This window comes from Pteropus vampyrus, unplaced genomic scaffold (assembly GCF_000151845.1).
Source record: "Pteropus vampyrus isolate Shadow unplaced genomic scaffold, Pvam_2.0 Scaffold242, whole genome shotgun sequence".
NCBI classification, from domain to species: Eukaryota; Metazoa; Chordata; class Mammalia; order Chiroptera; family Pteropodidae; genus Pteropus; species Pteropus vampyrus.
The window spans coordinates 61,956-86,729 of record NW_011889023.1 but is presented as its reverse complement, the minus strand read 5'-3'; the positions used below and the strand labels follow the sequence as shown (position 1 = coordinate 86,729).

General features: G+C 36.2%; 1 protein-coding gene across 4 annotated transcripts in view; it reads right to left on the bottom strand.

The window, feature by feature from the left end:
• Positions 1–23,965, bottom strand: part of RNF13 (ring finger protein 13) — a 142,999-nt gene extending 119,034 nt beyond the window's left edge. The window contains exons 1-2 of one of the 4 annotated variants that reach the window (XM_023519968.1): positions 23,230–23,399; positions 22,553–22,758 (exon numbers count right to left, since the gene is read on the bottom strand). The gene's annotated coding sequence lies outside the window, so the exon portion shown is untranslated. Of the gene's footprint in view, positions 1–18,812; positions 18,904–22,552; positions 22,759–23,229; positions 23,667–23,818 lie in introns of those variants that run through there. The other 3 variants (XM_023519969.1, XM_011374230.2, XM_011374228.2) reach the window with 3 other exon arrangements.
• Between the last annotated feature and the right edge of the window lie 809 nt (positions 23,966–24,774).

Genomic DNA, 24,774 nt, shown 5'->3' with positions numbered 1-24,774 from the left:
TTTCAAGAAATTCCTTTCCATAAAACTTTTCATTCTAAATATGACACATCCTGACATTAACTAGTTCAGTGACAGATAACACTCATGAATCAGCTCACCATCTTCATTAGAAAACCTTTGAATAAGGTCATATTCCATTGGTTCTCAAACTACATTCTTGAGTATCATTAGCATTTCAAAAACTGGACCAAAATACTCCACTACTATAATAATCTTTTCCTAATTTGCATAAAGACTAAATGGATAGTAATTTCAATTTGTTTTTCTCCATAAATGTATCTTACTACAATATGCATCAAAAGCATATAAACTGTTACAAATACTAACAGAAAAAATAAGTAAACAGCTAGTTAACTACTTTAGTATAAAATTTATAAATCACATTTAATTATATGGGTTGTTTTTCTTACAAATGTGCTCTTGGTCACGTATGTGTATTACATAGATATGGTACTATATAACATTTTCTCCAAAACAGTGTTCTCAACTCATACAACTGAATATATCAATAACTTCGCAGTGTTCCTTAAAAAGGATCATGGCTTTCAAGAGTCCTAACTGGGAACTACTAACATATTCTATAAATTCCCATAAAGCACAATTTTTTAAAGCTTTTAAAGAAATGGTTGAGAGGTTGTCAAGAAAAAAGTGTTACTTCAGAAAAAAAAGAAGGCTTAACTTTTATAGCCACAAGATGCCCCATAGTTCTTTGCAAAAAAACGGAAGGTTGTTACTCAGCTAATTTCTCTAACTTGAAGCCATCCAAATGAAGCAAGCCTCGTCTAAGATTTTTAACTATTACTGTCAATCAAAGCAATTTTTTAGATTCCATGACAACAGCCTCACAATTTTGATTTTTCCAAAGAATGAAACAAAATGAACAAATTTTTAATTTTAAAAGGTTAGCAAACAAGTTTCTCCAAAACATCAATTCTTTCCAACCTCAGGGCCTCACACAACTGTTACCAATGTTTAGTGTATACTCTAATTTTTTTCCCCACGGAAAACAATACTTGACTATTTCCCCCAAAATACCAATCATAACGAAAATCAAGGGTACTTCTACTGTCAAGTGACAGAACTCATATCCTGTTCTTCCCCAAAATTACCTCCCTTATTCTTATGCAGACATAGGCAATGAGGTCTCCTTTTAATACTGAACATTAATGAATATTATGAATAAAAGTGGAATTTAATAAATTGTGGTCCATCATATAATGTAATTCTCTACAATAACGAAAATGAATGACAGCTACATGAACAACGCAGGTAAATTTCACAAGAATAACCCTGAGCAAAAGAAGAAAGTCACAAAGAATGTAAACACCATATCCCACTCATAAAGTTCTTTAAAAGGCAAAACATTATATAGAGACTCACATTTAAGAAGTAAAAACACAAAGAAATATGAAAAAGTTATCACCATAATCAAGACAGCAGATACCTCAAGGGTAAGAAAAAGGAGTGTGATCAGGGAAAAGGTGCTTCTGGGATGCTAGCAATATTCTATATCTCCACCTGGGCTGTAGTGAGATGGAGTTGGCATTAAAATTATTCCTTAAGCCATACACAAATGTTTTATGCACTCTCCTGTATCTATAATATCTAAACATTTTTTAAAATAAAAAAATAAGAATAAAGCTGCCTGCCATTCAAATCAGATTTTTTGTTTTGTTTTTCTGACTACATGAACATATTATGAAAGCTAGAAAGCAGTAGCCTACCAAGATCACAAATACACAATAAAAATGTCAATGAATAAACAACTATTAAAAAACAGACTCATATTCAACCCCAGAGTTATAGCTTCTCATTCAGTGGACATGAGATGGGATCTAGTAATCTGTATTATTCATATTATTAACATGTACTCCAAGTGATTCTTATCACTAAAGAAGTTTGAAAAATTATGTTTTAGTCCAGTATAGCACATATCACCTGAGGCCAGTAATAAAAATAAACATTCTCAGGCCTTTCCACCAGAGATTCAGACAGAAAGTTTATAATTTCACTTTCAAAAAAATATCCCCTAGTGAATCTTTATGATCAAGCCAAATTTGGAAAATAATGTTCTTAACCATACACTGACATGTGGTATATCAAGTCATTATTCATAAACTTCTTGTAAGTCAAAGAGGGGTGGTGTAAAGGGTCAAATTAGAAAAAGGAAAAAAAAGAGAAAAATAAGAAGACTAGTAAAAATACATTTCATAATTCTCTCAAATATCTCTGTCATCATCAGTGCTATAGTTTGCCAATCCAGCAATATGCCACTCAGCAAACGAGAAAAAGACAACTGACAATAAAATTGCTTTCATGGATATCAGAATCAAGCACCACTTAGGGAAACATGCAGGAAATTCTGATTTTCTAGGTTATCAAAAATATCATGCCCAGTGTACTTCAAAGTATCAATCTCTTGAACCAGAATTGTTTGTTTATGATGCTTCACACAAATGTCATCACCATCACTATAAACAACAGAGAACTTAAATTTTGTGGAAGGCACTCTGTTAAGCATCTGACATGAATGTTTTTCCATCTAATCCTCAGAACAATCTTGTCAAGTAAAACAAAAACAAAAACAATGCAGTTTCATTATTATTCCAGTTTTCCTATTTTAAAGGACTCAATTTCTATGTGTAAGTATAGTACAGAATGACTGAATAAGTGAACCAATTCCCTTACCCATTATCCCCACCCCAACCCTTCCTCCTTTAATTTATGCATAATTCTGAACAAAAAACTGAACATACCCAATGACTCATATACAGTTTGGGTTTTAATTTATTTGGCCTACTATATTAATAGTGGAGGGTTATGGGACATCAGAACAAGTGATTATAACAATTATTTCTTTAAAACATCACCTCAGAGCTCTGTTCCTAGTCTTCTTTTCCATACACCACACTCTCTCTTGGCAAATGTCTCTAACCTGCCTATGTACCTACCATGCCTCACTTCTCTAATCACCTCTACATTTTTTATTTATCATAATACTCATTATTTTCTATCATGCTTAATTTACATAAATGTTACATTTCTGTGTATATTAGGCTTTTGTTTGGTATATGTTAATAAAATGAAATAGACGTTAGTAAGTTTTGTTAATTCTGAAATATGCAGATAAAAAAAACTGTAGAGTCTTGTCCATCTCTGCTGCAAGAATATAAACTCCGCCAAGACAGGAAAATTTATGAGTATATCACAAAGTATCTAAATAGTGCCTGGCACATATTAAGTATTTAACATCTGTAAAATGAATGCACATGTGGCTTCTCAATTTATCTTCCATGGAGCCTCTGAATATGGTCATCTCTTAACTATGATAAAAAAATTTAAGATCTTAACATTAAAAAAATTTTATGTATACATTAACACTATATATGCATAAATACCATGAAACAAAACGATCTGTTAACACATGTAAACTGTGGGTGAGACTCTACAGTTTTTTTTTTATCTGCATATTTCAGAATTAAAAAAACTTTCTAATGTCTATTTCATTTTATTAACATATACCAAACAAAAGCCTAAAATACACAGAAATCTTAATAGAAACCTGTTTCACTTGTTCATGTTTTCCAAATATGTATTACTTTTACATCAAAAGAAAATTTTTAACGAGCAAGCAACAAGGTTCTATAATCCACAAGTCTATTCACAATGTGAAGATGTAATGATTTCTTCTGAACTGCAAAGTACAATCAAGAGAGTGAAAAAAGGGCAGATTTTGAGTTAACAAATCCAAGCATTTTCTCAACGCGCTCAATTACACTCGAGATTCCATTCCACACCCCAGTCCTTATAGTTATCATTATTGCTATAAATTTCAAATGTAGCAGCCATTTGGGCTCTGAGGTATGTGTGTCAGTTGGCAACAATCATGCGCCACTTAACAGAAGGGATATATTCTGAGAAATGTGACACTAGATTCTGCTGTAGTGAGAAAATCATAGAGTGTACTTACACAAACCTATATGGTATATATATCCTACTATCCACCTAGGCTATATGGTATAGCCTATTACTCCTAGGTTATCTGTACAGCACAATACTGTACTGAACACTAGGCAACTTTAACATAATATAAGTATTTGTGTACCTAAACATATCTAAACATAGAAAAGGTACAGTAAAAATACAGTATAAAAGATAAAAAATGGCACAACTATATAGGGCACTTACCATGAATGGAGATGGCAGGATTAAAAGTTGCCTGGGTGAGTCAGTGAGTTAGTGGTGAGTGAATGTGATGGCCTAGGACATTCTGTACACTACTGCAGATTTTATAAACACTGTACACTTAGGCTGCACTAAATTTATTTAATTTTTTTTCTTTCCTCAATAATAAATTAATCTTAGCTTAATGTAACTTTTTTATTTCATAAACTTCATTTTTTTTAACTCTTCGACTCTCCTGTAATGACACTTAGCTTAAGACAGAAATACATCATATAGCTGTACAAAAATCTTTCTTTATATCTTATTCTATAAACATTTTCTATTTTTAAATCTTTGTTAACTTTTAAACTAAGTTTAAAAACTAAGATGTAAATATATATATTAGCCTAGACTAACAGAAGGTGAGGATCATCGATATCACTGTCTTTCACCTCCATATAGTGCCCCACTGGATGGTCTTTCAGGGGCAATAACACAATGGAGCTGCCCTCTCCTAGGATAACAATGTCTTCTTCTGGAATACCTCCTGAAGGACCCACCTGAGGCTCTGGAGAAGGTGTCACTCTTTTTAGAACTATGTCCTGTGGTGGCTTGCTTATAAGCAGATAATGCACCATGAGTATTTTTCTATTAATGAAAACCTTTTAGTGTTGGGTCCAGGTTTTCTAACTTTTTAAGGAACCTGATTGGAAAGCAATAACCATCACTAGATTTTCCACTTTTGTAGTCCTTAATCATTTTTAATTTCTTTTCCAGGTCAATCTCTTGACATGGCCTCTTAGTGTCAACATTAGCAGTAGATTTTATAAGTTTAGGGGCCAATATGAAATTAAATCAAGGACAAGGTAAGTGATGCAATCAAGAGGTAAGGGTAAACACGAGATGTATGAGGTTGCTGCCAGCATAACACAACATATTATTTTATAGTAAATTTTTTCAAGTAGAAAGAGTACACTCTAAAATGATAAAAGTATAACATAGTAAATACATAAACCAGCAACACAGTCATTATCAATCATATCAATTGATAATCATAATTATCAAGTATTAGATACTGTACGTAATTATATGTGTCATTCTTTTATACTACTGACACAGTAAGTTGTTTATATAAGCATCACCACAAACACGTGAGTAATGTAATGCACTACATCATCAGGCCACAATTTTTCAGCTCTATTATAATCTTATGGGACCATCATCATATATGTGGTCCGTCACTGACCAAAACATCATTACACCACACATGACTATACATCACAATCAACCACAGATGACAGCTTGATGAATTGTGATGCCATGGATTACCAGCATCCCATTTCCATTGGCAAGTTGCTCAGCACTGTGCTCGGGCCCAAAGGCATGACCAAACAAATACTAATACCTCAAATTTTTAGGTCCATCTCCTAAAATCTTTCCAACCACCAAACCTGTATCAGTAGGGATTCAATCAAGAGACAGAAACTACACAGCAAATTAAACAGAGTGCTTAATATATATAATTGTTAAACTATGATAGGATAGTAACTATAAAGATGCAATTGGGGTGGCAAGAGGCGGAAGAGAAGGATCCCAAAGGGACATGAGGAAACTGCTGGGGGTGATGGATAAGTCCATTAACTTCATTACGATGATGGTTTCATAGTTATAATTCAAACACCTAAATATCTCAAAGCTTATCAAAGTAGACAATTTGAATATGTACTTTATTGTATATCAATTGCAAGTCAATAAAGCTATTTGTAATTTTTTAAAGAAAAATAATAAACTATGATGGAAAAATAAGCTGAAGGAAAATACCCAAAAAGGATAAACTTGGAAGAAGGGTTCCCTCCCCAAGGCTGGGGTTTCTCACTGAAAAGCTATGATTGCAGCACACTAGATAACAGAGAATTTCACTGGGTTGTCCAAAACTAGAGCTGGTAAGATGTTACCAGGTAAGCAGGAAACAATTCTCTGGAATACAGGCAAGGTGAGGCTGGTGAACAGGTGTACAGGTGCAGCAGTCAGGATACTACTGCAGGCACAGGCCTGGAATCCACAAAATCCATGTCAAGAGAATACCAGGAAACAATTCCCTGGGGTGTAGGCAAGCCAAGGTTGGTGGGCAGGCATGCAGAGGTAAGCAAGGCACTGCAGACATGAGGTCTGTAGTAGGCAGTATCTACTTCAGAAGGTCCATGGCAAGGTGGCCACCAGGTCTGGACTGAAACTACAAGATCACTGAAGACCTGTGTTTTCTGAGCACATGGTAGAGGCAGAATACCACCAGATGAACCCACCCATATGTACTGCAGACAGACCATGCATCAGAAGCAAGAAACAGGAAAATACAGCTCTTGGGAACTACAAAGGGGGAAAAAAACAACCTTCCTCCATTAAGTTCCCTCTAGTACTTTGTCCTCCCCCTTCCTGCAACACCTTTACTACAGAGCAGGTACTGCAGGGTGAATTTGGAGAAGAAAATAAATTGATAATTGACAGTTATCTTTCTGTCTTTAATGATATTTAAATAAGGCAGTGCTTCTCTCACTTAACGATAGGGAAAAGAGGTAAAAATATTTGGCCATTACTATGTTATCAGGGTAGAGAATCTGAAAAAGTACCCGTTGTCTCTTACAGGGAGACACTGCCGGAGTGAGGACCGAGACAAGACTCGTTCTGTCCAGAAGTGCCAGCGGTATCCATTGTTCTCTGTTGAGCCCTCCCCACTCCCAGTGCTCAAATGCAGCGCAGCCACAGCCTCGAGACATCATCAAACTGGATAACAGAGGTCACTCTGCCCAGAGGATTCCCTGAAACCCCGCCTCCCCCAACTCATGGCTCCTCCCAAACCACATGCAGATAGAGCTTCAGCGAGTCAGATGCTTCCTGCTGAGCAGCACCTAGTCTCACAGTGAAGGCAGCTGGTCTAGGTTTCTGGTATGGCCTTTTGAGGCAACTATAAGCACAACATCTGTGGATTGCTTGCTGAATCTTAACAGGTGGCCCCAGAGGGGTAGAGGATTGGACTAAGTTTGGCGTGCAGCTGATCCCCTTTCAGGACTGTGCCACTGGACACCTACTTCCAAATCCACATTAATAAGACTGGGAGACTTAGGAGCTTTGTTTAGTACATTGAAACAGACAAGGAAAGGCAGCCAAAATGGGAAGACAAAGAAGCAGAAACCATATGAGAGTAAAGAACAGAGATCCAGATAAAATGGAGTCAAGTAATCTAACAGATGCAGAGTTCGAAACACTGGTTATAAAGATGCTCAATGAATTTTTGGGAAGTGTAGATAAATTCAGTGAGAACTTCAACAAAGAGATAAAAAAAACATAAAAATGGAAATGGAAATTATCAAAGGGAACCAGTCTAAAATGAAGAACACATTATCTGAGATGAGAAGTATGTTAAATGGAATAAACCGAGTGAATAAAGGAGAGGATTAAATGATCTATACAGAGGACGGGAAAGCCAATCAGGACACTCAATCAGAGTGGCAAGAAAAAAATGCCAAGACAATAAAAATAATTTAAGGAGGATATGGGACACTATTAAGGTTCCAAACATTCATCTGATTGGTGTAACGGAAGACAATCAAGATGGTGAACAACTGTTTGAAGAAATAATGATGAAAAACTTCCCTAACCTGGTGAAGGAAGTGGACATAAAACCCTAGGAAGCTCAGAGAATCCCAAAAACCAGGGATCCAAAGAGGCCCACACCAAGACACATCTTAATTAAAATGACAAAGGTTAAATACAAAGAAAGACTATTAAAAGCATTAAAATGCCAAAGGTTAAATTAAATACAAAGAAGTAATATTAAAAGCAGCAAGAGAAAAACAAATAGTTACATATAAGGGAACACCTATAAGACTGGCAGCTGATTTCTTAAAAGAAACTATGCAGGACAGAAAGGCTTGGCAAAAAATATTCGACAGGATGAAACCCGGGATATACAAACAAGAATAGTTTATCCAGCAAAGCTATCATTTAGAGTTGAAGGACAAATAAAGAGCTTCTCAGACAAAAATGAGCTAAAGAACTTTATCACCACCAAGCTGGTATTACAGGAAATGTTGGAGGGACTTCTTTAAGAAAAAACATGTATCAAAAACAGGAATAAAGAATAGTAACAGCTACATTCCTATCAATAAGTACCTTAAATGGAAAAGAATTAAGTGCTCCAACCCAAAGATAGAGTGGCTGAAAGGGTAAGAAAACAAGACTCCCACATATGAAAAGGAAGGGGATGAAAAAGATATTGCTTTGATGGACTTAGAAGATAATAAAGTCAGAGAAAAATAAACACTATATGATTTCACTTACATGCGGAATCTAAGGAATAAAAAGAACAAACTAATCAAAAACAGACTCACAAATATAGTTGATAATTTGGTGTTGGACAGAGGGGAGGGGGATTTGGGGTGCTGGGAGAATAAGGGTGAAGGGCTAAAGAAGTACAAATTAGTAGCTGATGGATGGTCATAGGGATGGAGAGCACGGCATAGGGAATGTAGATAGCATTAATACGTTGGCTAGGTACTAGAGGGTCAGGGGAGGGAGGGTACAATTGGAATCATTTTATGAACTATATAGATGTCTAACCAATGTACTATATACTTGAAACTAATTTTTTTAAATCACACACAAAAAATGAATTATTATAATCACAACTTTCTCCAAGCTTAAAGAAAACAAAATGTTCCATCTTCTATTATAATGGCCAAGTATATATATAATATCAGGGTCCTCAATCCCTAGGCTATGGACCAGTACTAGTCCGTGGCCTGTTAGGAACTGGGCTGCGCAGCTAAAGGTGAACAGTGGGCAAGCCAGTGAAGCTGCATCTGTATTTGCAGCCACTCCCCAGAGCTAGCATCACCGCCTCAGCTCTACCTCGGGTCATCAAGCATTAGATTCTCATAGAAGTATAGGTCCCTGGTGCCAAAAAGGTTGGGGATCGCTGCGTAACATGATACCAAAGATGTAACAGCATAAGTATAATAAAATAATCATTCGACACTACACTAGGACACCCCATACTATTCATATTCAGGATAATCATACATCATAGAGATCAAGATTCTTTAGTGTTTACTTTCTACTTTCTTATTTACCTATATGATCCAGCTCATATAAAGAAAATAAATAACCGTTAAAAGCCATTGATGTTCCACACAAAAATCAGTTGTGTTTTATACACCAACAATGAACAATCCAAAAATAAAATTAAAACACCAGTTCCATTTATGTTTAGGTATTCGAAATAAAATATCCAGGAATAAATTTAATCAAGGAGGTCCAAGATGGCAGTGACACAGGAGGATGCTGAGCTCGACTCTATCATGAGCAAACTGAAATATACATAGAGGAATTACTCCTGTGAGACAACCAAAGTATGAATGAACAGCTTCTCAACGACAAATGAGGAAAAGAGACAAACAGAGAAGGCTGAGAAACTGCAGGAGCTCTTTAGACTGGAAGTGCCAGTGAGCGCCATTGTTTCTGTCTCCTTCCACTTCCATAGGGCAAGAGAGAACTCTATTAAGGTGCTTTGGCCTATGTGCAAAATCACTGTGCAGAGCATTCCCAGCCATACCACCCCACGGCTGCCAAGCTGCTTCGAATGAAGGGAGCAAAATGGATCAACACGGAGTCACCACATGCACCTGGCCTCCCTGGGGCCCAACAAGCCAGCTTCCCAAGAGCCATAAGCCACTGCCAGCTCCAACCAGCCTGCCAAAAGTCCCCTGCACAGGTCACTTATACACAAGATCACTCTCTGTAAACCAAATAAGAGAGAGACAATAGAAAGAAGACTCGGGAGCTGCGGGAGCTCTCCGAGAACTGTGAGAATTCTCTGGGGTCAAAGGTACAAGTGAGAGCCATTATCTACGTCGCCCTCTACCTCCACAGGGCAAGTTGAAAGTTTATCCAGGTGTTCCGGTCTATCTGCAAGGTCACCGCAGCGCAATCCCAGAAATATTACCGGAGCCCTTTACAGCTCTGAACAAAGGGATCAACATGGCACTATTACACACATCTGGTCTCCCTGCCTGGGGCCACTCCAGCTCAGTAGGCTGGCACCCCAGAAACCACAGGCACATGCTCAGCTCCCACTGGCCTGCCAAAACCACCCATCACACACAGCTTACACAAAGGCCACTTCTACATAAGGCTACTTTCTCAAGACTGGGGTAGACAGCTATTTTGTCAAATTCATATAAATAATCAGAAAGTCAAACAAAATGAAAACAATATCTCTTAGATGAAGGAACAAAAAAAATCCCAAGAAAAAAAAAAACCCTAAGGAAATGAAGATAAGTAATTTGCCTGATAAAGAATTCAAAGAAACACTCATAAGGACACTGACCAAATTTGAGTGTAATAAAAAAGTTCAGGAAGAATTTCAACAAAGTTATAAAGTATAAATACCAAGCAAAGCTGAAGAATACAATAACGGCAATAAAAAAAATACACTAAAAGGAATCATCAACAGATTAGCTAATACAGAAGCAACCTGGAAGACAGATTAGTGAAAATCAGCCAATCAGAGCAGCATCAAAGAAAAAAGAATTTAAAAAAAAATAAGGATAGTTCAAGGGTCCTCTGGGATAACATTAAGCATACAAACATTTGCATTATAGGGATCCTAGAAGGGGAAGAAACACAAACTTTATTTGAAGAAATAATAACTGAAAACTTTCCTAACGTGGTAAAGGAAACAGACATCCAGGTCCAGGAAGCAGAGTTCCAAACAAGATGAATCCAAAGAGACCCACACCAAGACATAGAGTAATTAATATGGCAAAGGTTAAAAGATAAAGAAACAATCTTGAAAGAAGCAAAAAGAAAACAAACAATTATATACAAAGGAAACCCCGTAAGGCTTTGAGTTGATTTTTTAGCAGCAACCTTACAGGCCAGAAGGGAGTGGCAGTGAAGAGGAAATTTAGGAATTTTCATTAGGAGCTAATCATCTTTCTGTTCTGCTTCTGTAAATATGCTTGCTGCATGCAAGAGCTCACTTGCACTTCGTCCTACTTGTCTGAGCAACGAATTTAACTGTTTATACCCCTTAGCAGCTCCCTCTTCCTGTAACAATTTGTAACCATTGGTAATCCATAATAACCCCTGCCCTTCTACCAATGTTACTACTTGTAACCATAGCAACTCGCCCCCCCCCACCCAGCCCCGGTGTCAGTAACAGTCTGAGTTCAAATTAACCAATCAGCTCGTGTTAAAAACCTGTGTATAAGGAATGTTGCAACTGAGCTCAGGGCCCAAATCTTCAGAGCACTAGCTCCTCTGGGACCATGCATAAAATAAACCTGAGTTCTCCAACTCTCTGAGTTACTGCTTGGTTTTTCGCTGGTCTGATTTTGGAGCTTTCCTGCAACAGCACGACATCTTTAAAGTGCTGAAAGAAAGGAACCTATGACCTAGAATAATTTACCTAGCAAGGTTATTATTCAGAGTTGAAGGTAAAGAGTTTCCCAGATAAGCAAAAACTAAAAGAGTTCATCACCATTAAATCAGCTTTATAAAAAAATGTTAGTTTCTTAAAGCAGAAAAATAAAGGCTACAACCATAAACAAGAACATATGAAAAAGGAAAATAAATACAGTGCTTCAGACATTTAAAAAGATAATAGGAAGGTCAAAAGAAAAAAGTACCAAACTCAACTCAAACTACAATAAGTACTTAGGAGACACACAATGCAAAAAGAGGTAAAATATGACATCAAAATTATAAAATGTAGAGGAGGAAGTAAAAAAAATATATAGTCCTTTCAGAATATATTCTAATTTAAACACCCATCAGCTTAAAATAGACTGTTATAGATATAGAATGATATACATAAACCACATGGTAATCACAAACCAAAAACCTACAAAAGGTACAAAAAATAAAGAAATAGGAACACAAACAAAACACTGAAGAAAAACTAGCAAACCACAAGAGAAGAAGGAACAGAGAACTATAAAAACAACCATAATACAATTAACAAAATGGCAATAAGTGCATACCTATCAATAATTACTTTAAACGCAAATGGATTAAATGCTCCAATAGAAAGACAGAAGAGTGGCTGAATGGCTGCTTATAAGAGACTCATTTCAAATCAAAAGACACATATGGGTTAAGGGGAAGGGATGAGGAAAGATATTCTATGCATACAGAAACAAAAAGAAAGCTGGGGTATTAGCCAAAACAAACATTAAAAAAAATGTTAAAAAAAAATACAAAGAAAGACATTGTATAATTATAAAAGAGCCAACCCAAGAAAAGTATATAACGATCATGAATATCTACTCATCCAATAGGAGTACTTAAATATATAAAACAAATATTAATGAGCATAAAAGAAATCCACGGTAATACAATAGCAGATTTTAATATCCTTCTCAGATCGATGAATAGATCATCCAGACAGAAAATTAATAAGGAAATAATGGCCAGAAATGTCACATTAGATGAGATTTACTTAACAGACATTTATAGAACAATTCATCCAATAACTGCAGAATACACATCTTTTTGAAGTGCACATGGAACAGTCTCCAGGATAGATCACATATTAGGCCACAAAACAAGCTTCAATAAATTCAAGAAGACTGAAATCATATAAAGCATCTTTCCTGACCATATTGGCATAAAACTAGAAATCAACTGCAGGAAGAAAACTGGAAAAAAAAAAATACAACTATGTGGAGACTAAACAACATGTTGCTAAACAACCAATGGAGCAAATTGAAAAATCAAACAGAAAATCAGAAACTATCTTGAGACAAATGAAAATGAAAACACAAATTTCAAAAATTATGAGCTGCAGCAAAAGCAGTTCTAAGAGGGCAGTTCATAGCTATACAGGACTGCCTCAAGAAATAAGAAAAATCCCAAATAAACAATGAACTAGGAAAATAAGAACCCCCCCAAAAAATAGAAGAAAATAATAAAGATCACAGCAGAAATAAAACAGAAATTTAAAAAACAGAAAATCAATGAAACTAAGAGATACTTCTTGAAAAAGATAAACAAAATTGATGAACCTTTAGCCAAACTCATCGAGAAAAAAGTAGCCCAGATAAATAAAATCATAAATGAAATAGGAGTTACAACCAACATTAATGAAATATAAAGAATCATTAATACTATGAACAATTATATGCTAAAAAGTTCAATTATCTAGAATAAATGGATAAACTTCTAGAAGTATATAACCTTGTAAGACTAAACCAAGAGAAAAATAGAAAATCTAAACCTACCAATTACAACCAATGAAATCAAAGCAGTAATCAAAAACTCCCAACAAATAAAGTCCAGGACCAGGTGGTTTCACAGGTGAATTCTACCAAACATTTAAAGAAAAATTAACACCTATCTTTAAACTATTTCAAAATTTGAAAAGAAAGAAATGCTTCCAAACTCATTTTACAAAGTCAACTTTACCCTAATACCAAAATCAAGATATTACAAAAGAAAATAAAATTGCAGGCCAATATCCTTGAGGAACAAAGATGCAAAAATTCTCAAAAAATATTAACAACCTGATTCGACAACACATTAAACGGATTATATACCATGACCAAGTGAGATTTAGCCCATCCCAAGGATGCAAAGATAGTTCAACAACCATAAATCAATCAACATAATATATCACATTACAAAATAAAGAATAAAAACCATATGATCATTGCAATAAATGCAGAAAAAGCACCTGACAAAATTCAATATCCTTTTATGATAACTCTCAACAAAGTGAATATAGAAGAAACATACCCAACATAATAAAGGCTATATATGACAAACCCACAGCTAATATCATACTCAATAGGGAAAAGCTGAAAAGCCTTTCCTCCAATATCAGGAATAAGACAAGAATGCCCAAATTTACCACTTCTATTCAAAATAGTATAATTCCTAGCCACAGCAATCAGACAAGAAAGAGAAATAAAAGAGATCCAAATCAGAAAGGAAGAAGAAAATTCATTATTTGCAGACTCAATACTATACATAGAAAACCCTAAAGACTCCACTAAAAAAAATTACAATGAATGAATTCAGCAAAGTTGCAGGACACAAAATCTATACAAAGATCTGTTGCATTTCTATACACCAATAATAAAAGATCAGGAGAAATTAAGAGAACAATTCCATTTACGAATGCATCAAAAAGCATAAAATATCTGGAAAATTTTAACCAAAGTGGTGAAAGACCTGTATTCTGAAAACTGTAAGACATTAAAGACATTAAAGAAAGAAACTGAGGAAGATATAAATAAATGGAAAAAATATACCATGTTCATAAATTAGAAGGAATAATATTATTAAAATGTCTTTACTACCTAAAGCAATATGCAGATTCAATGCAACTCCATTACATTGGTAAACTGCATTATTCTCAGAACTAGAACTAATCCTAAAATTTACACGGAACCACAAAAGACCCCAAACGGCCAAAGAAACCTTGAGAAAGAACAAAGTGAGAGGTAACAAGTCCCAGATTTAAAATTTTACTACAAAGTTATAATAATCAAAACAGTACGATACTGGTATAAAAACAAATACATAGACAGATCCATGAACTAGAACAGAGAACCCAGAAATAAATCTTCACTTATATGGTCAATTACCCCATGACAAAGAAGACAAGGATATACAATGGGGTAAAGACAGTCTCTCCAATAAATGGTGTTGTCAAAACTGAACAAATACATGTAAAAAAATAAAATTGGACCACCTTCTTACACCATATACAAAAATAAAAAAGATCAAAGACTTTAATGTAAGACCTGAAACCATAAAAGTCCTAGAAGAAAACAGAGGCAGTAAATCCTTTGACATCAGTCTTAGCAATATTTTTTTGGGTATGTCTCCATGAGCAAGGGCAACAAAAGAAAAAAAAATAAACAAATGAGACTACATCAAACTAAAAGGTTTTTGCACAGCGAAGGAAACCATCGGCAAAACAAAAAGGCAACCTTCTGAATGGGAGAAGATATTCACCAATGATACATCATATAAGGGGTTAATATCCAAACTATATAAGGAACTCATACAACTTAACACTGAAAAAACAAATAATCCAATTTAAATATGAGCAGAATTGTATAGACATTTATCCAAAGAGGACATACAGATGGCCTATAAATATATAAAAAGATGCTCAATATCACTAATCATCAGAGAAATGCAAATTAGGACAATGAGATTATCACCTCAAAACTGTCAGAATGGTTATCATCAATAAATCAACAAACTAATGTTGACGAGGATGTAGAGAAAAAGGTACCCTCATACACTGTTATTGGGATTGTAAACTGATATAACCACTATGAAAAACAGTATGGAAATTCCTTCAAAAAGTTAAAACTACATCTATAATATGACCTGGCAATTCTACTTCTGGGTATTTTCCAAAGAAAACAAAAACATTAATTTAAAAAGATATATGTACCCTTATAGTCATTGCAGCATTACTATTAAAAACCAAGATATGGAAGCAACCTAGATATCCATCAATAGATGAATGGATAAAGAAGATGTGAAATCTATATTACTCACCAATAAAAAATAATGAAATCTTGCCATCTGTGACAAAATGGATGGACCTAGAGGATATTATGCTGAGTGAAATAAGTCAGAGAAAGACAAATGCCATATAATTTCACCTATCTGTGGAATCTAAAAACATAAAACAAATGAATAAACAAAACAAAACAGAAACAGACCAATGGATATAGAGAAGAAGCTGATGGTTGCCAAAAGGGAAGTGGGGCATGGGTTTAAAAAAAAAGAAAAAGAAAAAAGAGGTGAAAGACTAGTACACTCAAAACTAGAAAACACTACTAAATGAAATCAAAGACCTAAACAAATGGAAAAGATATACCATGTATTAGAAGACTATTGTTAAATTGATAATATATACTATCCAAAGCAATATAGATTCAATAACTTCCCTATCAAAATTCCAATAGCTTTTTATGCAAAAGTGGAAAAGTCAATCTTCAAATTCACATAGAATTGCAAGGGGCCCCAAACAGTCAAAGCAATACAGAAAAAGAACAAAGCTGGAGCACTCGCACTTTCCAATATCAAAATCTTAGTATAAAGCTATAATAATCAAAACAGTGTGGTATGGCCATAAGGATAGACATGTAGACCAAAGGTATAAAATTGAGAGTCCAGAAAGAAACCGATACATCTATGGTCAGTTGATTTTCAACAAAGATGCCGAGACCATTCAATGAGGATGTAATAGTCTCTTTAACAAGTGATACTGAGGCAAATAGACATTGACATGCAAAACAATGAAGTTGTACCCCTAACTCATACTATATATAAAAATTAACTCAAAATGGTTCAGTAACCTAAATATAGGAGCTAAGATGATAAAATTCTTAGAAGAAAACCAGGGTAAATCTTCATGACCTTGAATTCAGGCAATGGATTCTTCGATATATGATACCTCGAGCATGAACAACAAAAATAAATTGGGCTTCACCAAAATTTAAAACTTTTATGTAGTAAAGGGTATTACTAAACAAGTGAAGACAACCCGCAGAATAGAAGAAAATATTTGCAAATCATATATGTGGTAAGGGTCTAGTTACCAGAATATATAAAAAACATAACCCCAAAAGGCAAACAACCCAATTTAAAAATGGGCAAAGAACTTGAATAGACATTTCTTTAAAGAAGATGGCCACCAAGCACATGAAAAGATGCTCAACTTCAGTAGTGAAGTGCAAATGGCCAACAAGCACATGAAAAGATGCTCAACTTCAGTAGTGAAGTGCAAATCAAAGCCAGGGAGATACCACTTTATACTCACAATAATGACGATATTTTTACAAAAAAAAAAATAGAAAAGAACAGTGTTGGTGACAACAATGTAGAGAAACTGGAACCCTCGTACATTGCCAGTGGAATGTAAATGGTTCAGTCACTGGAAAAATTTGGTGAGTCCTCAAAAAAGCTATACATGGTATTACCAAATGATCCAGCAATTGCACAACTGGTATATATCCAAAAAAAACATAAAAACAGACACTCAAACAAATTCTTGTACATGATTGTTCACAGCAACAATATGCACAATAGCCAAAGAGGAAAAAGAACTCAAATGTCCACCAACGGATGAGTGGATAAAGTGTGGTGTATACTATACAATATGTATGATTCTATTTACATGAGATTTCCAGAATAAATATGAGATAGCCATGAAATCCATATGAAACAGAAAGCAGACTAGTGGTTGTCAGGGCCTAGGGGCAGGAGGGAATAGGAAGTAACTGCTTAATGAGTACAGGGTTTTATTTTGGAGTGATAAAAGTGTTTAGGAACTAGATAGAAAAGAATTTAAAAGTAGCTATAAAAATGTTTGATCATGCTATTCCCTGCACAAAAATTTCTTAAAATATTAAACGACTTTCAGAATAAAATTCAAAACGAAATTGAGACTTACCACTGAAAAGTTCTTCATAAATGACTCTGCCTATGACTCCAGCTTTATCCCTTGCCATTCTTTCTCAGTCTTTCTTCTCTAACCATATAAACTTTTTCTTCTCCCAGCCTCTCACTATGTCTTCTCTATGCCACCACAATACAACAAAACTAATTTAAATTTTTCATCACACCCATTATTCTTTAAGCTCCTTGAAGCTAGGGACTATAACTTTTTGGAATGGTATACTCAGCACCTAGCACAATAATCAAAGGCTATTGTAAAACTAACGTATGAAAGTATGAATAACTATTAAGATCCATTATTAATGTGTAAAATATTATGGTTTATTTTTTCTACATAATACAAAAGGGAAAAATATACCTTAGTCTATATTTCGCTTTGTTTTTCTAAAATTACAATGTGGTCTTATTAGTAAATAACATCAAATAGATAACATTAATTTAATTTTGTCAGCATCTTTCTTCAAACATCTAGTTCTTTAACTAAGATTATAAATTTAGTCTTATTATTCAATGGAAGCTCATGATCAGCTTTATTTTATCCACACTGGTAAAATGAAGTATCACTGCAACAGACATTTTGTAAAAAAGTCTTAAAAGCAGATTTTTAAACTGGAAAATTTCAACTACCTCTTTTACAAATAAGGAAGTGAACTGAGAGGTCAAGTTATTTATGCAAAGTCACCCAGCTAATTAGTGAGCAACTTGGTAATACCCAGATTCCCTTAATGTTGATGCTTTCAGCTATAATATAACCTTATTTCCATTTCAACCTCATAGACAAGCCAGACAATGCAATTCACAGCACCCTTTCTTTTTCCCCACCTTCGACCTACTGAGTACACAGGTCCTTAATACTTGCTACATTTAACTGATTCCTTTATCTCTAAGATCTGGCCCCCACCTTAACATAATCTCCTTCACCTCATCATAAACTTTTAATGAGTACCTATATTTGTTGAGTATTAAATACATCTAAGTCATTCCATTGGAAAGAAAGGGAAATAGACACACAAGTAAGAATGGCATAGTCCCTTCCTTCAAACTGCTCTACAAAATTAGGAACAATCTGGTATAGTGCTCATTATTATCATCTATTTAAAATTGTGATTTTATAAATAAAGCATAAGAAAAATCAAATTATTTCTATTATTAAAATATACCTTATTTCTCCCACTAGAAGCTCTGTGAAGTCAAGCATTTTTGTCTCTGGTTCACTGATATATATACTCTGAGCACCTAGAACAACAGTACCTGACATAGAAAGTAGTTAATAAATATTTGTTGACTGAATGAATGCTATAGAAAAACTCATAAGTAGGATCCATGTAATGTTCCCAACAATGATATGACAGAATATGCAAATCTTTCCTTGTCCTATTGCTTGTACCTAATGGTCAATTTTTTATTCAATTGGCTAGTTACTCAGGCCTTGCATTACAAGAAACTAAAAATAGTTCAGCCATGGATAAATTATACTGTTTAATTCAATATCATGCCCCATCCAACTGTACCAAACTCTAGAAAATCTGCAAAGAGAGGAAACCTACAGGTCCCTCTACTTAGACTTGAGCCATTTTTCCAGTTTAAAATGTCTCCAGATGTTTTTCTTTCTTTCTTACAAGTCTGGATTGGTATTACCATCATCATTATTTTACGGAATGAGAAAACTCAGTCAGAGAATGGGTGGCACAGGAATTCAGTCACAGAATCTCTATTCTTCCCACCACAGCATGTGGCCTTCTCTTATCCTTTGAGATTTTTCTCCCACAATGTTAGCTATAAGTAGGATACAATCTCTCTAGGTCTACTCTTGATTGTTGCCCCATTACAAGCACTGCACTACGATTCTCTGAATCAATTGAGGGTAACAAAGAGGGGATGACAAAAATAAACAAATCTGGAGATGTTACAATTCAAAATTTAACTGTGTGTATAAATGCCAGGCCCTATATTAAAAAATCACAGCATCTTTCCAAGTTTTAGTGAGCCTCTCATTTATTGGCTCTCTTTTGAAATAATATAAGAACCTTGCTAGGTACGTTTCCAAAATGTTCCCTCCTGTCTTCCCAGGATAAGAAATAAGACACAGGGAAAAAGAGCAGGTACATCTCTATCAAGTGAAAAATTTGCATTTCTGAGGACCTTCAGGAGTCACATCACTATTGTGAAAGATGACTGCTTTAGACTATTTCCTCAAAATGTGAGCAATCTTGTCTCTTCCGTTTTTATGGAATACACCAAGCTCCCAGTTCTCATTTTACATTTCCAAACATCTGAACTACTCCTCAGCTCCAAATCTAAAATCCCTATAATAAATTCTCCTCCTAATCTCCTTCCACCAAAACCTATTCTTCATCATAATATCTTTATTTTTGTTCAAAGCAATACTATCCTCCTAAAAATTTGTCTTAGGCCCATTCCCCCACGTCAGTGTCAACATTTCTCAGATCTACAACCTTCACTACAATTCCACCATCACTTCTTGCCTCAACTATTGTAATTAAACTCCGTGGTATGCCTACCTCCAGTCCTTCACTGGACTTCTGTTCCAGATGAATATCCATAAATAGGGGTTCTTTTCAACCAAGAATCATGTACAAAATCCTTAGCCTGTCATGTAAGGATCTCCATAATCTTTATCTATGTATCCTTACTAGCCCATTCCTTATACATACAACCTTGGCAAATGTTCTCTGCTTTCCTACCTCTACATCTTTGATTGGGCAGTGTCCTTATGTAGAACTAGCTTTCTTCTCCCATCCTTCTCTAACTGCTAACAATATTTCAAATGGCCACATCCTCAATGAAAGAATACTAGTTTAGGCATATCATTTATTGAATACATAAACTGTTCAGTGCTTTAAAAATTATCCTAATCCCCACAGAAACATAATGGCTTAACGCTACATTTCTGAGGAAGGAGTTGAGGAAACTGAGGGCCAGAGGAGCTTACCCAAGGTCATCCAAACCAGCAAGTAAAGAATCCAAAATAATCCCATAGTGTTCTGTATTTTTTAATAAAACAAGACAGAAGGCTTTAGTCAGAATACCTCCGTGCAAATTCCAGTTACTCCACTAACAACCTGTGTGAACTCAGCAAGTTCCATATTTGTGATGCCTTCCTCATCTATAAAAAGAAGATAATACCACTAGCTACCATGACTGACAATAGTGAGAATTACATGAGATAATACAAAGTGCTTAGAATTGTAGTTGGCCCACAGAAAACAACGTTAGCTATTATTACTGTTGTTGCTATTTATATACTAATGTAAACTGACAATACCAATTATCATATGTTCTCACTGTTCTCTAATCAACTTTTGCATAATGTAAAAGCTCTGCCAAAGCTTAATACTATATTTTTACATATGCTCAATAAATATATACAGGATACATGAATTCTTAAACAATGATTAACCACCATACTTTACAAAAAGAAATTCACTTGCTTATTGTTTCCACTTTTGAGAAAACTAACAATGCTTACCAACCTTCTCTTTTTTATGTGAAACTACTGTATGCAATGCCATATGGTAGTAATATGTCAAATGAAGCAAAACACCATTTTGATTCAAACTCATTTTGCCTTCTGCTAATTAATTCCCAGATTTTAAAATGTCCAAAATCATACTTGTTTATTTAAACACCAACTGTTTTTAGGTCATATCAACATAAAGTCTACCATGACATCTGACCAAGCCATTTCTTTTCATACATCTCTACATCAAGAACTATAAAATATAAAATGTCTTCCTATCCAATTTAACTTGAAGATATAAATCTATCCCCTTATTCCTGCCCTTACTTTCTCAAATTAGTGCCTGAAAAACTTCTGATAAATCTGTTACTCTGGGATGCTGAAAAACATCAAAGGAAGGGTGCTGAATACTAACAGTTTAGGGCCCTCCAAAACGCTTTAAACAAGGATAGATGAGAATTTACTCCAAACCCTTCAAGCATTAAATCTCACAAACCAAGATTCTGTCTATATGATTTACTATGATACATGGAGACATCAAGCTAGCTGTCTTTGAATACAGGCAAAGATAAAAAAATTAATAAAGCAGTTGTCATTCCTTACACAAAAACTGGGCTTCTATCCAATCATTTAAAAAAAAAAAAATTTGAATCTTAACTATGTAACAGACATTTTATTTCAATTAATTCTTACAATTCTTCCCTTATTTACAAATAATATCACATAATTAGTAAGTGGCAGAGCTGAAGGCTATACGCAGCCTGACTCCCAAATTTGGGACCCAGCATTTAGCCATAATCCACAATAATATGGTATACATTTACATCCTCTTCTTCATACACACGCTTAAAAAAAAAAAGGAAACAAAAGCTTCATTAAATATTTACTCTATTCCATAGGATGTCCTCTGATATCTTTTTCTCTTTCTTTCTAATGTTAATGTCAATGCATTAAATTGATTCCAATCCATTAGTAAGTTCCCATGTCCCCGCACAACAGCATTGCACTACAATTCTTACATTCTTTTAAAGTTTTTTTATTGCTACCACAGTCCAGTTTTGATACTCTGAAGTGAAGTTAATCTCTACCCATTAAAAATTGTCCTTAAACAGATTAAAACCTTCAAAGCCCCTCCTTAAAAATTGAATTGATCTGTTTCTCTACTAGAACTCTTTGGTGGCACGCCCATCTTATTTAAATTGTAATCAAAAACTGTAGATGCTCTCCTCAGAGAACAGATCATTTTTTAAAGAAATGCATTAGTTTTCACTGTTCCTGCAGCACCAGGAACAAACAATTAACAGGCAGGTTTGGGGCAACAACAGAGCACCTGAGTGGCTCGGTGCTGAAACTGAGGATGAAAGGATAGTTTTTTGGAAATTTACAATTGCTAAATTAGGACAAAAGAGAAGAATTTACCAAAAGCTGGCAGAGATACTCAATGGTTACCACCAAAGTTGCGTGAGTGCTTCTGGAATGGCTTGGCTTCAGTGTCTGCCCACTCCCTCTCTGGTACAGAGTTCTTTCATCAGTATGTCAACTCAGTAAGCGTCCTGACAGAGCTGCTGACTTTAAGTGATGGTGCGTGGAATCTGTCCCTAGCAGAGTCACGTCCCACCTTCAATCTGAGTTTCCAGTTGGGAATGGAGGGATAGAAGGAGGGATTAAAAGGTTAGAAAGAAAGGAGGTGACAGCCCTCTTTATTTTCAAAGATTAAAGAGTTCCCTCAACTAAAATCAAGCAATTTCTCTCGGGGACTTTGCGGTAAGTACCTGACCAAGAGACTTCCCAAATATCTTCCCAGGCTCCTGCTACCTCAGCAGGGGAATGTGAGAAGCCAAAAGGATAAACTAACAACTTCAGATACAAACAAACGGTACGGGGATGTGGAAGAACTAGGTCTTCCCAAAGCAGGGCTTTATAACCTTTTGCAAAAAGCCTAATTTCCTCCGCGCCCAGCCTGGGCAGGAGTAGCAAAGACCTGAGCAGTCGGGCCGCCTCAGAGCTCGAGAGCCGGCGAGAGGGTGTGTTCTCCCAGCCAGGCCCTGAGAGGACAACCCGCCGCCCAGCCGCTGGAAGGCCGGAGAGGTTCTTACCTGGAAGCCTGATCCCGCAACATAAACAGGCTCACCCGCCGCATCGCTGCGGAAGAAGTTCCTCCCCGGACTGCAAGACTGAATATTCACCGACTCCCACAGCCTGACGTCGAAGCAGGGACAACAACCTAGAGGCGAGACGGAAGTCCCGCCCCGCGCGCCTCATTGGCCCATACCCGAAGGCAGAAAAAAGCCATTGGCCCATAAAGCTGCTTGCTAAGGCTCCTTCCCACTCTCACGCCCAGTCTCTTTCCCTGTTGAGGCCGGCGCAGAGAAATTCCCTGTTCGTGGAGTCGCGTTCTTGGCCGCGTGATCGGTCTTCCCTGGAGGGAAGGGCAGGGTGGGGCAGACTTCTGGAGCGTCGCTGAAAGATCTGCTTTTGACGCGGGAAGGAGCAGACTGGCCGATATACCCCCTTATACTCCCAGAAGTAGAGGCCATGGGGGTCAGGAGGGTCCAGACCAAGCGGCCCAGGCCAGCCGGGTCTGCTTTGGCTGCTGGGCCGTAGGAACCCGAGACCCAACTGGCGGGCTGCCCCTGGGCGGACCTGGCTCTGGTGCCAGCGCGTCTCTCCCTGCACCACACTCACCCGACCGGCTGAAGAGGCGAGGACGAGGCCTCACCACCTCTGCACGGTATCCAAGCTGAGATTGGGATAGATGGGATCAAGGCTAACGCCTTAGAGTCGAGGTCGCGTTGTTAGAGGTACGAGTAGCCAGAGGGTTGAACGCGAGTCCTCCCACGCCTGGCTGGGAGCTGTGCTGACGTCAGCACTCTGGGCCTGACACGCGCCATCCTGAGATTCAGCAAAAGTCAAACCGTATGATTAAGCCCTAGGTCAGCCTTTTAAAAACTTTTGCCTCCTTTTGATGAACCAAGAAATCTGTTACCCTACAGCCCTTATGATAAACTATCCCGTCCCTGTTCCTGTCTCCGGTATTCCAATCTTAAACCAAACTACTTTGAGATTTAAATGACCCGGATTAGATCATCCGCACTGATAAACCAATTGCCACTAGCCAGTTTAGAGGCAATGGGCTTAATGCAGAGATTGCAGAGTCCTGTATTAGATTAGAATACCAGGAGACCTAGATTCTGGTCTTGCTTCTGCCTCAAAATACGGCGCCTTATTTTAAAATAGGACGCCTTTAAAAGGCCTTTACATCCTTCAACCTCATCTTTAAAACATAGGAGGACCTAGAGTGGGCTACCACAGAGAACACCTGTGGAATACCATTGGCTGTAACTTGTAACCTTGATCGCTCTGGAAAGACCTGAGTGGCTGGAACACAGAAATGGGAGGAAGACTCTTGCCCTACTGTGTACCCATTTGTGCCTTTGAATTTTGAATCTTGCGAATATTACCTACTACAATAAAATTTAAATACAAAAAAAATTTTTAAGTCCAGTTACAATACAAGAACAAATGTAGGGCATCAAAATCATTTTCTTTCTATGTATTCTATGACTATATATTCTATATATTCTTAAATTTCACCAGTTGTAAAGATATTTAACACTTAAGAAACAGTCCAGCTTTTAAGA